The 13,286-nt window shown below is 44.6% G+C and overlaps 1 protein-coding gene across 7 annotated transcripts in view; it reads right to left on the bottom strand.

Annotated features, from left to right (window-relative positions):
• The window catches only part of SLC8A1 (solute carrier family 8 member A1), a 113,284-nt gene that overhangs the window by 91,915 nt on the left and 8,083 nt on the right, over window positions 1-13,286 (bottom strand). For 3 of the 7 annotated variants that reach the window (XM_015857026.3, XM_085542824.1, XM_085542826.1), the window contains exon 1: window positions 5,243-5,357. The exons of 1 other annotated variant lie outside the window; for it this stretch is intronic. The gene's annotated coding sequence lies outside the window, so the exon portion shown is untranslated. Of the gene's footprint in view, window positions 1-658; window positions 775-5,242; window positions 5,395-13,286 lie in introns of those variants that run through there. 3 more of the 7 variants (XM_085542828.1, XM_085542827.1, XM_032443663.2) reach the window with 3 other exon arrangements.

Raw genomic sequence — 13,286 nt, 5'->3', positions numbered from 1 at the left:
TTAAAAATGAGAGAATGCATTTGCTTCCCAAGCAGTTCTGTGGACTGGGTCCATTGCAGAATGTGGCAGCAGCACAAGCACAGGATCTGCTGTGGTGCTGCGACTATTTCTTTCTTTTTTAACATTAAATCTTCGAGTAATATAGCCAAAGTGCAAGGAGGACACCTTTCACAGGTGTACATCTGTATTTGGACAGTATTTTGCCCACAGATTAACACTATCAATAAGATTTGGAAGACCTGCTAGGTTGTTTCCACAAAGATTTGGTTAGGCTGCAATTTTGAAAGATGTGAAGAGGAGGCATATGCTAAGAAGTTAAACCTATATTATCTCCTCAGTCAGGATGGGGCTTCTGGATGTTATACCAGAGCACTGGTATAACATGTGACTAACATTTTGTTATGGTTTTGCAATTTGGTTGGTGTTGGTATTCCACATCAGGGGGGGGGCTTTTGTTCGTGCTGCCCTGGGTTTGTGCACACTGTCCCGGAGTGAGCTCTAGATAGAACTCCGTGACACATTTGAAAGCTGTTTTAGCAGTCAACAAAGCAGTAAAAGCTGCCACTGTTCTGGATGGTCAACAAAATGAATACCTACTTATCCAGCTCAAGTTGGGGCAATCCAGAGCGTCTGTCTTGCTTCTGAATCGGGCACTTACCCTGGACAGAAAATACTTGCAGAGCCGTTCCTCGAATAGCTAAGCTCCAAAAGAGCAGCCTAAATCCAGGAGGTCATCTTGGAACAATATTTGGCAGGCCAAAGTGACTTAGCATGCTGTAAGGGACCATATGGAATAAGTTATGCCGCAGTAAAACAAACACTTGTCTCTCACATCCAGTGTTATTGTTAGCAACTTATTTGACCAAGCGTATCTCTCAGCAGTGACACTGACTCACTGAATAACAGGATAATACCACAAATCGCCAGCATGTTGTGGTCTGTGGCCACAGGAAGGGTTTTACTTTTACTGTATACATGTTGGCAGTTTCAGTGCACTAGCAGCAAACCCAAATGTTTATTGCTGCATCTAGCTCAGAAGCACAAGATCTCTGCTTGGAGCCTTTCTGTAAGCCAAAAAGAAAGCATGGGGGCATTTTTAATATCACGCTTGCCAAACTGCAGCAAAAGCAAAGAGCTGAGAATTGGCTGCCAGAAGAGAAGACGTCACCTTTGCTTTGCTTTGCTTCCTTATCCCATCGTGTGGATATGGTGACCACTGGAGCTGGGAACCAGCATGAGAGCAGGCTGTCCTGAAGGGATGGACTCTGTGGTCCCTGTGTGAAGATTCAACCTTGCATTTCGGACATGGATCTCAAAGCACACTGATGTGGAAGGATGAAGAGGTTACAGGGCAAGAGATAAGACTGGTCCATCAAACCCTGGTCCAATCATGTTGTAGAAGAATTGTATCCACTGCACCTCAAAGCAGAGAAGAAAGCAAAAGAGAAACATCTGTTGTGCAGAGGTTTCCAAGAGAGACTCGAGGAAGTCTTGGTGGGAGGATAGAAAGGCAGCAGCTTTGCAGGATGCTTTCCTGCATGTAATGTATTTTGTTATTTATCCATTTTTCACATTTTCATTTAGTTCCCTGCTTTTGCTTATGCAAGAGGAAAAAGAAAAACAAGCCAAGTCAATGTTCGAGTGAGAGGAAGGACAATTATTTGAAAGGACAGGAAATGTGTGCTGGTGTGATGCAGGATCAGTCTGCAACCTCCAGGGCATGCTGTGGTCTGCGGGACAACCTGGGAAACATCCCAGGGACAAAACCTCTGCTGAAACATCCTGAACAGGATGAAGGAAGAGCTTGAAAGCACTGGGAAACTGAGGAGAGGAAAAGGGCTTTACACCTCATTCCATATAGCATATTCCCATGGGAATTAAAACAGTCCCAACACTGAAGCTTCCAGTCCAGTGGGGGAAAATCTGTACACAAACAGAACTCTTTGATAGAAGAAGCTCTAGCATGCTTGTCTTCTTTGGATATTCCCATACAAGCCATTAAGAATCATTAAGCAGAGTTGAGCTCAAGCCAGTATGGGGCAGGTATCTTCCTGCTTTACTGAAATGTTGTCTTTTTCCCGAATCCCAGTTCCGTGAGTGCTTTCCCTTCTATCTCTGCCCACGTTTCTGTACAAATAAACTGATGGGGAGTTCTCCAGAGTCTGGAGAAGGCCCAGGTGGAGAGATCAGAAACTGAAACCTGCGTTTTATGTTAGCAGGGTCAGGGTTCTACATTCCAGGGATTTGGGAAATATCCTAAGAGCAAACATCCCAAACTCAAAGGAAGTTCAGCATTAAATGCAAAAGAAATCCAAATATGATGAAGAATGGAAACTAAAACAACTTTAGCTTTGCCCTGCAGTGACCCCACGCAGTAAGAATACAATTGCGATTAGATCACAGGAATAGTTGGAGCCCTAGATAAGAATAAACTGAGTTTTGAAGGCCTCCAGACATGCTGCATTGATTTGCCATGTTTTCTCTCAATGTAGAGCCAGAATAACACAGAGTTCCTTAAAGAATCAATTAAAAACTGAGTGTCAACTCAGAAATTGCCTGATTTGCTTGTAAATTGGCAGAAAACAACACCACTACTTAAGGCTGTCATTTTGCTGCCTCCCCCCATAGCAGCACATGGGAGACTGGAGGATGAGGGGGGACGATAACAAAATCTCCCTCTGTTTGTAGGATTAAATGACTGGTGACAACAAGGTCCTCTCCAACACACATGGCTTGGGTACCACCTCCAGGCAAGCCCCTTCCACCACATGGTGTCCAAGCACCCATGTCAATTACTGCCCCACATCCTGAATATGTAGAGTAGGGAAAATGAGAGCATGTTCTGGGTACAGGAAAACCAAAGAAGACAGCTGCACTTTTCCACAAGATTTTTGAAGCTTTACATTCCTCAGACATCAGTTTTTTTGTTAAACCAGAGACAGTGCCATCCTGTAAAGACTGTCATAAAACACTTCCTGACTTTGTATGGTACATCTTCAATGGGGAATGGTCACTCCTTCCTTCTCCTTACAGGCTTGGATGTGACACATCTTACAAACCCTTTTCCCTAGAAGAAAGGCAATAAAAAGTATCTGGCTAGATAGCAAATCAGCCTGCCAGAGTGTCCCCAGAATCTGCTCCTATCTTCTGACTCATTAAGACAGAGATGGTTTCCAAACTCCATCATTCAGGAATCACCATAAAAATATTGAAGTCGTCGAAGGGAGGAGGATGTGCACTTGGACTGATGCAAGCCAGAGCCAGTTTGCAAAATCCTTGCTGAGTGACTTCATGGCATAGCACTCCTCCATGTGATTTATTTTGAGGTCTGTCTCTTCTTGGGCATACTACACAGCACAACTGTCCGTTCCCACAAGAAACCCTGCATTTAGGACCAAGCCAACACAACCTCACTTGCTCTAGATGAGACACAAGAGACCAAACAAACACCAGCAATACCCAGGACTAACTGACAGTAAATATTTATAACAGCTAACATGCCGGTAATAATAATAAATTTTAGGGATGAAACAGTCTGTATGGTATTGCTGCTGATGGAGGGGGACACAAAGGAGAGGTCATTTTCAAGGTCTCGGTGCAGCTCTACCCAATGGCAATGAAAGCAATCTCAGTAAGTGAGGAGTGTACGAGTGTCCCTTCATTGTAAAAGCAGCATAAAGGGTTGTTTACTAGCGGCTTGATAGTAATTAAAAAGCTACTGGCCCCATTTAGTTTAGGATTCATCTCCGTGCTTGCATTTCTATAGAAAGGCGATGAGTGCTGGAAAGGTACTTGTCGTAAAGAAAAGAAGTTTGTATGGCACAGACAAAGCTCAGCTGCAGCCTAATTGTGAATATTTCCAGCACGAGAAGAAACCAGGCGAAGGGAAGATAAGCAGCTCAGTGAGTGTGAAAGCCAGGCTTGTGGGAATGTCCATAGAAATGCTTGCTAAATAAGGGGAAACCAGGGCTGCGCTCACAGACCCTCTCGGCAGCAGGCTTTACTACGGAGTTTCAAGTGAACGCTCCCATTATATTCTCCTTATGTAACAACAAGGGAAAGCATTTTCATTCATGAATGGAAATGCTTATGACATTTGTGGTCTAGTAATTTCCCTTTATGATCATCTGTCATCGTATCTCTGGAAATCTCCGACAATTTCAGTCATATTCCTGATATTATACGCAGCTCTTTCTGTATAATTTCACTTCACCCGCTCTCCTGTTGTTTTCCAGTCTATCAACCAGCTGAAAAATGAGAAAGCTTTACCTGGCACTTTGCAGCAGGAGCATGAATAGCGCGTTTTAACACCTGAAAGCACATGAACCATGTACAGATGCTATTCTGTAGCGTCTAAAGAAAAATCTCATGTTAAACTGTACAGCCCCAAACCAACAAGATTTCAAGCCAAGGCTACGAGAGGATGGTTGTGTGGCGAGTTTGGTCTTTGGTTTGCTTTCTTTTTGTCTTTTTGGTGTGTGTGTGTTCTGTTTAACAAAACACTTCAGTAGAGAAAGCCTTTCTGCCAAGGGTATGCTCTGTTGTTTCTTTTTGCCAGTGCCCAGCTCAAAGAGTTTCCCTGTGAGTCTGAAGGAGAGCGATTACTTCTGTGCTTTGGAAATAGTCACAATAACGCACAGCTGTTTTCACTGGGGTCGATTTCCACCACGCTGCAGTGACAGTTCAAGCCATACCAAAAATCCTTGCACAGGATGTAATCAACCTCGAATCTGGAGAGAAACATTGAGAAACTGCCTCCGTGCGCCAAGAAAAACAGCAGCCGTTTACAACATGCTTTTCCTAATGTCCACTCAGCTCAACCCACACGTCAAACTGGACGTCTCAAAGCGAAAGTAGGGCAGACCAAAAGAGAAAAGCCCCTTGACTGTAGTGAAGAATTTTCTAAGCAGTAACACGGCAGTGCTCAGGCACTGGGAGCCACAGCTGATCTCTCCTACCCTGCACTGAAACTCTAGCATGAGGTGTCCTGAAAGCCCACATCGGGAGTGATAAAATGCTTGTTTTCCAAGAATATTTTTTTTCTTGTCTCCTTCAGACACTTGGAAAGTTTCTGTCCCTCCAGCAACAAAGCTGCTACATGTCACGTTCCTCACTCTGAACTTAACTGCTACGCTGCTACAGGAGCCAGCCCACAGCACCAGATTTACGGGTTTTCTCAGGATGCCACGTTAAGCAAAACCCCAATTATTCCCGAGAAACGCTTGAATCCATTTTCACTTACCCCAGCTGAGTCTCAGCAGTTGTGGATACAGCAGAATGGAAAAAAGACCTCATATGATAGTGTCTCTAAATTTACCAGAAAGAAAGGAGCTGGGGTACTTGTCCTTTAAGTGTCTCTAAAGATGGTTTGCATAGCTGGATCTCAGCTTATCTATGCTTTTCTGCTTTTGCTTCCATACATGGATCTGTTCCCAACAGTAACTTCAAGCTGTCGAAAAGAAGCTATCTGGCAGCTTTCAGTTTCACCTGGCACATCAATGAGCAGAAATAAATAAATAACAATCTTTTCTGCTAGATCCCCAATTTGATTTGTACCCCTCTTTGCTTCTTCTTTCCTTCTTCCTCCCTTCCACTAATTATCTTCCTCCCCCCCCCTTCCTTCCTTCCTTCCTTCCTTCCTTCCTTCCTTCCTTCCTTCCTTCCTTCCTTCCTTCCTTCCTTCCTTCCTTCCTTCCTTCCTTCCTTCCTTCCTTCCTTCCTTCCTTCCTTCCTTCCTTCCTTCCTTCCTTCCTTCCTTCCTTCCTTCCTTCCTTCCTTCCTTCCTTCCTTCCTTCCTTCCTTCCTTCCTTCCTTCCTTCCTTCCTTCCTTCCTTCCTTCCTTCCTTCCTTCCTTCCTTCCTTCCTTCCTTCCTTCCTTCCTTCCTTCCTTCCTTCCTTCCTTCCTTCCTTCCTTCCTTCCTTCCTTCCTTCCTTCCTTCCTTCCTTCCTTCCTTCCATTTCCAAAGTGCTTCCTTCCTTCCTCTCCCTCTTCCTCTCCTCTTCCTCCCTTCCCATCTTTTCCCCTTTTTCTTTTTTCTCTCTTTTCTTTCTCCCCAGGTTAAATTTTTTTGCTGTTATTTCCAAAGTGATTCCTAAGTGGGAGCAAGTAGATTTTTCTTCACTCTTTTCTGCAAGTTCATGCACTTTATTCTCAGAAATATCTTTTTGTTGCTGTTGTTTCTTTGCTTTGCTTGTAGGTCAGGGTTTTGAATGTTTATTACTTGGAAGCATTTCAATGCAATATACATCATGTCTGCAGCAAGGGAAGGTTAAGAGTCAAATTTTTTGGAGAGCGAGATTATAGAAGAGCCACGTGACTGCTCCCAGATTAGCAGCAGTAGCAGGAGGAAGCATTCCTCTGATAATACAGTAACTACCATGGGATGTGCCTGAAGCACCAAAGAGTGGAAGCTGTTGTTTGGAAGCTTCTTGCAGATGCGTTATGATTAAATTACTTCTCATTCTCCTTCCCACCCCTCCAATTTCACCAGGTTTCTGATTCAAAAAGGGCTGATACCGGACAAAACAATTTTTTAACATGGGGAATACCATGCCACAGGTCAGAAAACCAACCACAGAAGGGCTGCTCTGAAAGTAATGGTTCTTATTTCATTATGCTGGCCCACAGCATCAGAGGCAGATGTCAGTAGTACGGCAGTAGAGGCTGAACCTTCCCACCGATATCCCACTGCATTTTATTGCCACGTGACAGATGGCAGCAGAGGGGCAGTCTGACACAGTGGCATCTGACATGGAAGTGTGTATGGAGAAAGGTGTGGAACTGAATTCCTCAATGTGAAAAAGCCAGCACTCACTGACATTCATCATCAATCTTGCTTGATGATCTTGAAGGTCTTTTCCTATGATTCTATGACTCTGTCTGGCATGCCATGCCCTAAGAGCACACTCCTGCGTCCCACATTAAGCAGAAGTCCCATGTGGGTTGGATATATGAAGCAGGCAGCAAAAGGATCCATTTGCTGACATTATCTGAGTTTCCCAGGTCTCTTGGCTGTGATTGTATTGCTCCAAAGAAGCTGTAGAGTTGACCAAAATGGGCTAAGAAAAGCAAGACCTTTGGCTTCAACTCATTTCAGAAAGGTTCTCTTTTCTGTAAAGGAAATGTTGAAACCCAGATATGAACATAACTTAAGAAAAATATATGTTGCTTTGGGTACTGGAAAATAAGATGATGACACAGCACTGAGGGTTTGGGGAACCGAAAGGTCAGAGGAGCAGTCAATTTTCTGGTTATGTCCTGCCCTTCAGTACAGCCTCCGTATGTCATCGCCCTTATGAGTGACACCACCTGCTTTGAACTCAGCTCTCTACCCTGACTGGCCAAAGAGCTGCTCATATTTTCCATCTGGACCTTTTCCATTCGTCCCCAGTGTGAGAGGTGAGCTTGGTGTCAGGGCATGTGGATGGTAAGAGGAAAGGTATTTTTCTAAAGCAGAATCAATAAGATAGATAATAGTGTCACCATCCAGTCCAGCCAAGTCTGATCAATGGCCCATGACCCACATGCAGCATGGCCCGCAGGCTGAACATGCTTGAGCTACCCAGCAGGCCACAAGGAAATGGAAATAAAAAACCTCAGCCCTTCACACCCATTGACTCCACTTATCTTCCCCAAAACAAGCAGAAGAAGGGGTGAAAACCCAACTTTAGGGGTGAGACAGGCAGAAGACATCTGCATCTCTGCCTGGCACAGCATCAGGCAGAATGGCAGGAATTCAGGCCTGGGAGCAGGGCTGGTGCCTGTGCCAGAGCAGGGTGGTCAGACTTCATTTACTGAGCCTGGTCCCCCTATGGACACCTTCAGTCCTCAGTGCCAACCCTGTCTGTGCTGCAGTTTCAAGCCACCAAAGAGGCATTGAAGCCTCTCTTCTGAATATCAATGCGAGTTTCACAAGCATGGTTTAAATATAGCTGCTTGCTTTCCTGGGAGACCCTGTAGCAGTATTCTCGCTGCAGCAAAAGCTGCACCATATGCCCAGCATTCACAGCCGTTTCCCAAAGACCGCCAGGGAGTTGTTATTCTGCATTTGGCTTGCATGCCGTTCCAAATGAAAGGCTTGCTGGGGAGGAAGGCTGGAGGAACAGGCTGCAGCTGACGTCTTTCACACGTTCAGATGTGCTGCTCAGGTGTGCTTATGCAGTGTTACGAGCTGCGAGAGCTGGATGCAGCTCTGAGCAACCTGATCTAACATGGAAGCCGGCCCAGCTCCGGGCAGGGGCTGGACCTCCAGAGGTCTCTCACCTCTGAAATTATCCTTAACTCAACTTAGGATACAGTCATATGGCAGAGGAACAGAAAGGAATTCTGAATTTCTGGGTCATTTTCTGTCTTCCCCTTTTCCTTGTTGTTTTTTTTTTATTATTTTATTTTTATTACCATTTATCTTAGAAACCCTTCAAGCATGATCCATCTCTCATCGTATACAGGACTTGACTCCAAAGTAACTTGGAACTTACTGCACTGCAAGTGAAAATCCACAATTCCCTCTTTTTCTTAAAGCAAACTGATTAAAATGCAGCTGGGCCCATGCCCAGGTAAAGTGCAAGAAAGTCGGGCAGCCATTCTTTCCTTGTGTTAAGTATGTAAAGCTCTGCAAGTGAGCAAGTCTTTTTTGTTCAGGATAAGCAAAAACACTTAAAACCTGGGGAGTGTCCAATTCTTAGCCATCATTAAGTGATAAATTAACCATCATTAAGACATATATTACCATGCCTTCAGGACAAAGCTAATAGAAAAAAAAATAATGCTAATTAGTTCTGGTCAGAAATTTTCCAGTGGAACATTTTTCTGACAGAACCTCCCCTGATTAGTTTAAGTTGATGCAATCCAGAAGGATGCGTTGGTTTTGCTGAATCCCCACTGCAACACAGTGGTGGGATGAGAGCAGGGAAGGAGGGACTCCATCAAAACCCTTGTGTTGATGCCTTGCCAAATTATCTGTCTGGCTACAAGCCTTGTGGCAGCAGCAAGGCCTGCAGTTTGAGGCAGCCTGCTCCACAGAGTGCTGGAGGATGAACCGTGAATGCTCCTGGTTCTTGTGCTGAGGGACTTGGAGGTCATGCCTGCAACCAGAAGCATGCTTAGGTGGTGCATGTAGCATTGCATGTTGGCTCTGCTCATACCTGACTCCTTCCTTACTCCACTCCTGCTGAAGTCCTCCCAGCACTCTGAGCTTCCTTATTTTCCTCCTGCAAAGAATGCCCCTGGAGCTGAGCACAAACAAAAGGGCTAAATGGGACCCTCTGTATCCTAGGACTGGCAGAAGATGGCTCAAATGCTGATCAGAGTACTGCAGCAATCAGGACTGAATTGCCAAACATTAATATTTTATGCATTTCAATATTTAAAGAGCTTGATAAGATAATTTAAGAAACACTGTTGCTTTTTAAATTATTTGTAGACGATTTATAAAGGAGCAAATCCACTTGGAATGAGCAATATTTTGGCTAGGATAGACATGTGGCTTAGACAGCTGCCTTCATTTATTTAAAGCATTGGAGATGTGATGGTTTTGAAGTCCTCTGCTAGAAACCCCACATCCCACCAGGCCAGACTCTCAACCAGCAGAAGTGAGTGAATCATGGAATCATGGAATGATTAAGGTTGGAAAAGACCTTGGAGGTCAATGAGTCCAACCATTTGCCTACCTCCAGTATTGCACACTAAGCATGTCCCTTTCCTTAAACACCTCCAGGGGTGGTGACTCCATCACCTCCCTGGGCAGCCTGTTCCAATGCATCACCACTCTTTCTGAGACGAAATTCTTCCTAATATCCAGCCTGAACCTCCCCTGGTGCAACTTGAGGATCCAGAAGCGTCTTAAGGCTGGTTGCGGCGTTGCTGAAGGAAAGTTTTGCTTTTGGAAACAAAGTAAAAGAGATGGAGGGTTTCCCTGAAAATTTTGTTTTCAGTGAAAATATTTGGGTTGTCATCTAGAATTAGTGAACCACAGCTGGAAAAAAAGAAACTGCTGGTTGCCAAGAAAATAAAAAGAAAAAATCCCCACCCTGCTGCCATTCTTTCTTGATTTATCTGTTTTCCTGGAAACGTCTTGGTTTAAGTGGCTCCAACCGTTTACACCTGGTCAGGATCAGTCCTAGTGCTGATAGCGCTGTCATTTACTTGACAAATGCCATAGGAGTCTGCAGAGAGCTCCCCGCAGCAATCCCTTCTCCCATATACATCATATCTGCCTAAAGTGGAGGGCGGGGAGGCAAGGGCACAAGTCATGCATTGTTAAAATGAGCCGCTTTATTTAACATAGTATGCCTTGGATGCACTGTGAGAAGGAAGCCAGGAAACCTCTGTACTGCAGCACAAGCACAAGCACGTGGTTACCAGTAAGGGAACATTTTGTGTCAGGCAGCCCCTTTATTTCCAGTCTTCCCATCCTGATTGCCAAGGGAGATCTCCAAACATACCACCAAAATCTAGTGTCACTATACTTTCATTTTTGCTCTAACCACTTTGAGCCTCACGTCTTTGCCAGTTCTGCAGCCAACACATAAGGGCAGTGCAGGAAATTATTTCTCTCTGGTGATGCTGACAGTTTCCTATGGAAAACAACACGTTGCTCCACAGATACCTGGACTAGGTGCAGAAAGTCCACAGTTTCAACATAGAACTGTGGGATCATTAGGGTGGGAAAGCATCTTTGAATGCTATCTGCATCAACCTCTGCTCTAGCAGGGCCACCCAGAGTTGCCCAAATGTCCCTGCCTCAGCAAATGCCCAGGGAATCCCTTATCCTTCTAGGATTACGAAAGGAGTTTTCCACGCTGTGGGAGGAGGAGTGCAGCTGAGGGGCTCCCCTGCTTCTGCAGTCTTGTCTAGATGATGGGATTTTGACAACCTTTCTTCTGAGTGTTTTCGTTTCTGTTCATCAGCTTGTTGGTCTGATAACATTAATCAGCAATGTGGAAACAGTGCTTTCAGAAATGAACATTGTAATCAGAATGAAGAGACACTGATGAGTATTGCTAAAATTAACGAGTCTAAATCCAGCAAAACTGCTTTTGCTGGGAAGAAGTATTTTTATCCATAGCCGGTGTTACCCACTAGATCCATGCTATCCTGACAACACCAGGCATGATCCTTGTGGGAGGGTGTGGCATCTCTGGAGGAGCCCCATAAAGATGTTCTTACAGCTCACACTTTCCCCATGTGTCAGTTGGCTCAGGGAACTGGGATGGTTCAGCCTGGAGAAGAGAAGGCTCAGGGGAGATCTCTAAGCACTCTCTACATTCCACCTTAAAAGAGGCTGTGGTGAGGTGGAGATTGGCCTCTTCTCCCAGGTAACAGCAATAGGACCAGAAGAAATGGCCTCAAATTGCATGGGGGGTGGTTCAGGTTGGATATTAGGAGGTGCTCAGGAAAAGGGTAGATGTGGCACTGAGGGACATGATTAGTAGGCATGGTGGGGATGGATCAACACTTGGACACAGTGATCATAGAGGTCTTTTCCAGCCTTTATGATCCTATGGTTCTCTCTCCTGCCCTATCAGCTGGCACAGACTCGTAGCATGCAGTGTTGGCTCCCAGAGGCTGTAAAACCTGGCCTCATGTTGTGCTGGAAGTTCTTCATCCCAGACCCTGCTGCACATTGAAAAGATTAAGCGTTTCTACCATTTACCTAAGTCCAAAAATATGTCCAAAAATGGCCTGCTGGTAAATTCTAGCATGTGTTTAAACATGATGAGATGATGCATGAACTTGAAGGCAAGTGGCAAAACTAAAATCCCTGCTTAACATTTTCCTTTCTGTGGCTGCAAAGATCTCCAGGAGTGATGCAAGGATGTAACATAACTGCTAGCATGGCTGGGATTAGGTAATTTGCGTGTGAATGTGGCCAGATATTAGAGGAAGAGAACTATTGGTTGATAAGCCTTACAAAGGTGAAGCATTTTTGAAGCATCTCATGGCCTATAAAACTGAAGTGCAAAGCCTAAGCATATTGATGCCCCCTGAAAAGCATTAAATAGCTTCTGGCACAAACACCAGGGCCATAAAGCTGCAAGTACACAGCTTGAGGGCACCCTGAGCCTGTGCTTTCCTGCCCCAGCTCAGGGCAAATGAGAATTGCTTGAGCCTCCGTGAGAGCCTTCCCACTTCACCAGTTGTGTGAGGAAAACAGGGGATAAGAGGGAATTTCTTACTTTTGGATTCTACTGCTCATAGTTAACTCGTTGCCAGTTTAAATTGTTAATACAGTTCATACAGTGCAAGATGGAGCAATATACAGTTAGTATCATTACTAGATAAACATTAATAATTTCCTGCTTGCTCTCAGATGTCTAAAGCCAAGCCTCAGGCTGCCAGGGCAGAAGTCCCACACAGCATGTCTGATCAATAGTTTAGTTTATTATTATTTTTTCCTTTCCCAAGAATATCTGCCTTATCCACTCCTAGTTTAAGGCAGAAAGGGAAAGGAGGGAGCTGCTTTTGCCTGCTGTTTCTTTGTGTACTGGCTGGACATGCCCTAGCCACTGCTTTTATGGTGAGTGGATGAAATGGTGGCTTCTAGGGCCTTAGAACTGTATGAGCTGCCTGGCCCTAGGTGAAGAAGCGAACCACCTGCACCCACAATTGATCCTGCATTTGTGAGTGGGGAAAAGATGCTCAAGAGACAACATCTCAAAGCATCTCAGCCCTCGCAGTCAGCTGTCATCCTCCCAATACTGCTAATCAATACTGATACCCAAAGATCCTCGGTCAAGGCTCAGCACCAGCCTTTACCATGCCAGCAAGTGACCCCAACATTCCCATGTTTTTCTCAAAGTATAAAAAAGGGAATGCTGCAGTCAGTCAGAGGGAAATAAGAAATTATGCTAGGAAATCCTTTTTCCCCTTAGGGGTGATTCCTCCATTGGAACAGAGAAATGTAGGGATTGTATTATCTCCATCCTTGGAATCACTCAAATTTTATATGGATGCAGCCTGGAGCAACCTCACCCAAGCTGGAACACAACCTCTTTCCTACCTCAATTATTAAGTAATTCTTTATATTTTCAAGACCACAAATTTGATATATATTCTTTTATGGAACTAAAAACTATTGCTTGAGGCAGAGGCACAATGCCAGGTATTTCTATCATTGGAATGAGCTGTCTCCAGATATACCCCAGTGTCAGACACCCTAATCTTGTGCACTGTGTTTTTTTTCTGCTAGTTTAATATTCCAGATCGAAAGGCAAAGTAGACAGAGATTAATCACCTGATACTTTAGCAGTGATTATTATGAATTTGTGGAATCATAGAATTGTAG

The sequence above is a fragment of the Coturnix japonica genome, chromosome 3 (genome assembly GCF_054131305.1).
Source record: "Coturnix japonica strain WE chromosome 3, WE-NBRP24, whole genome shotgun sequence".
In the NCBI taxonomy this organism is placed as follows: Eukaryota; Metazoa; Chordata; class Aves; order Galliformes; family Phasianidae; genus Coturnix; species Coturnix japonica.
The sequence above is the reverse complement of the archived record's forward strand: the minus strand, read 5'-3'. Positions and strand labels throughout refer to the sequence as shown.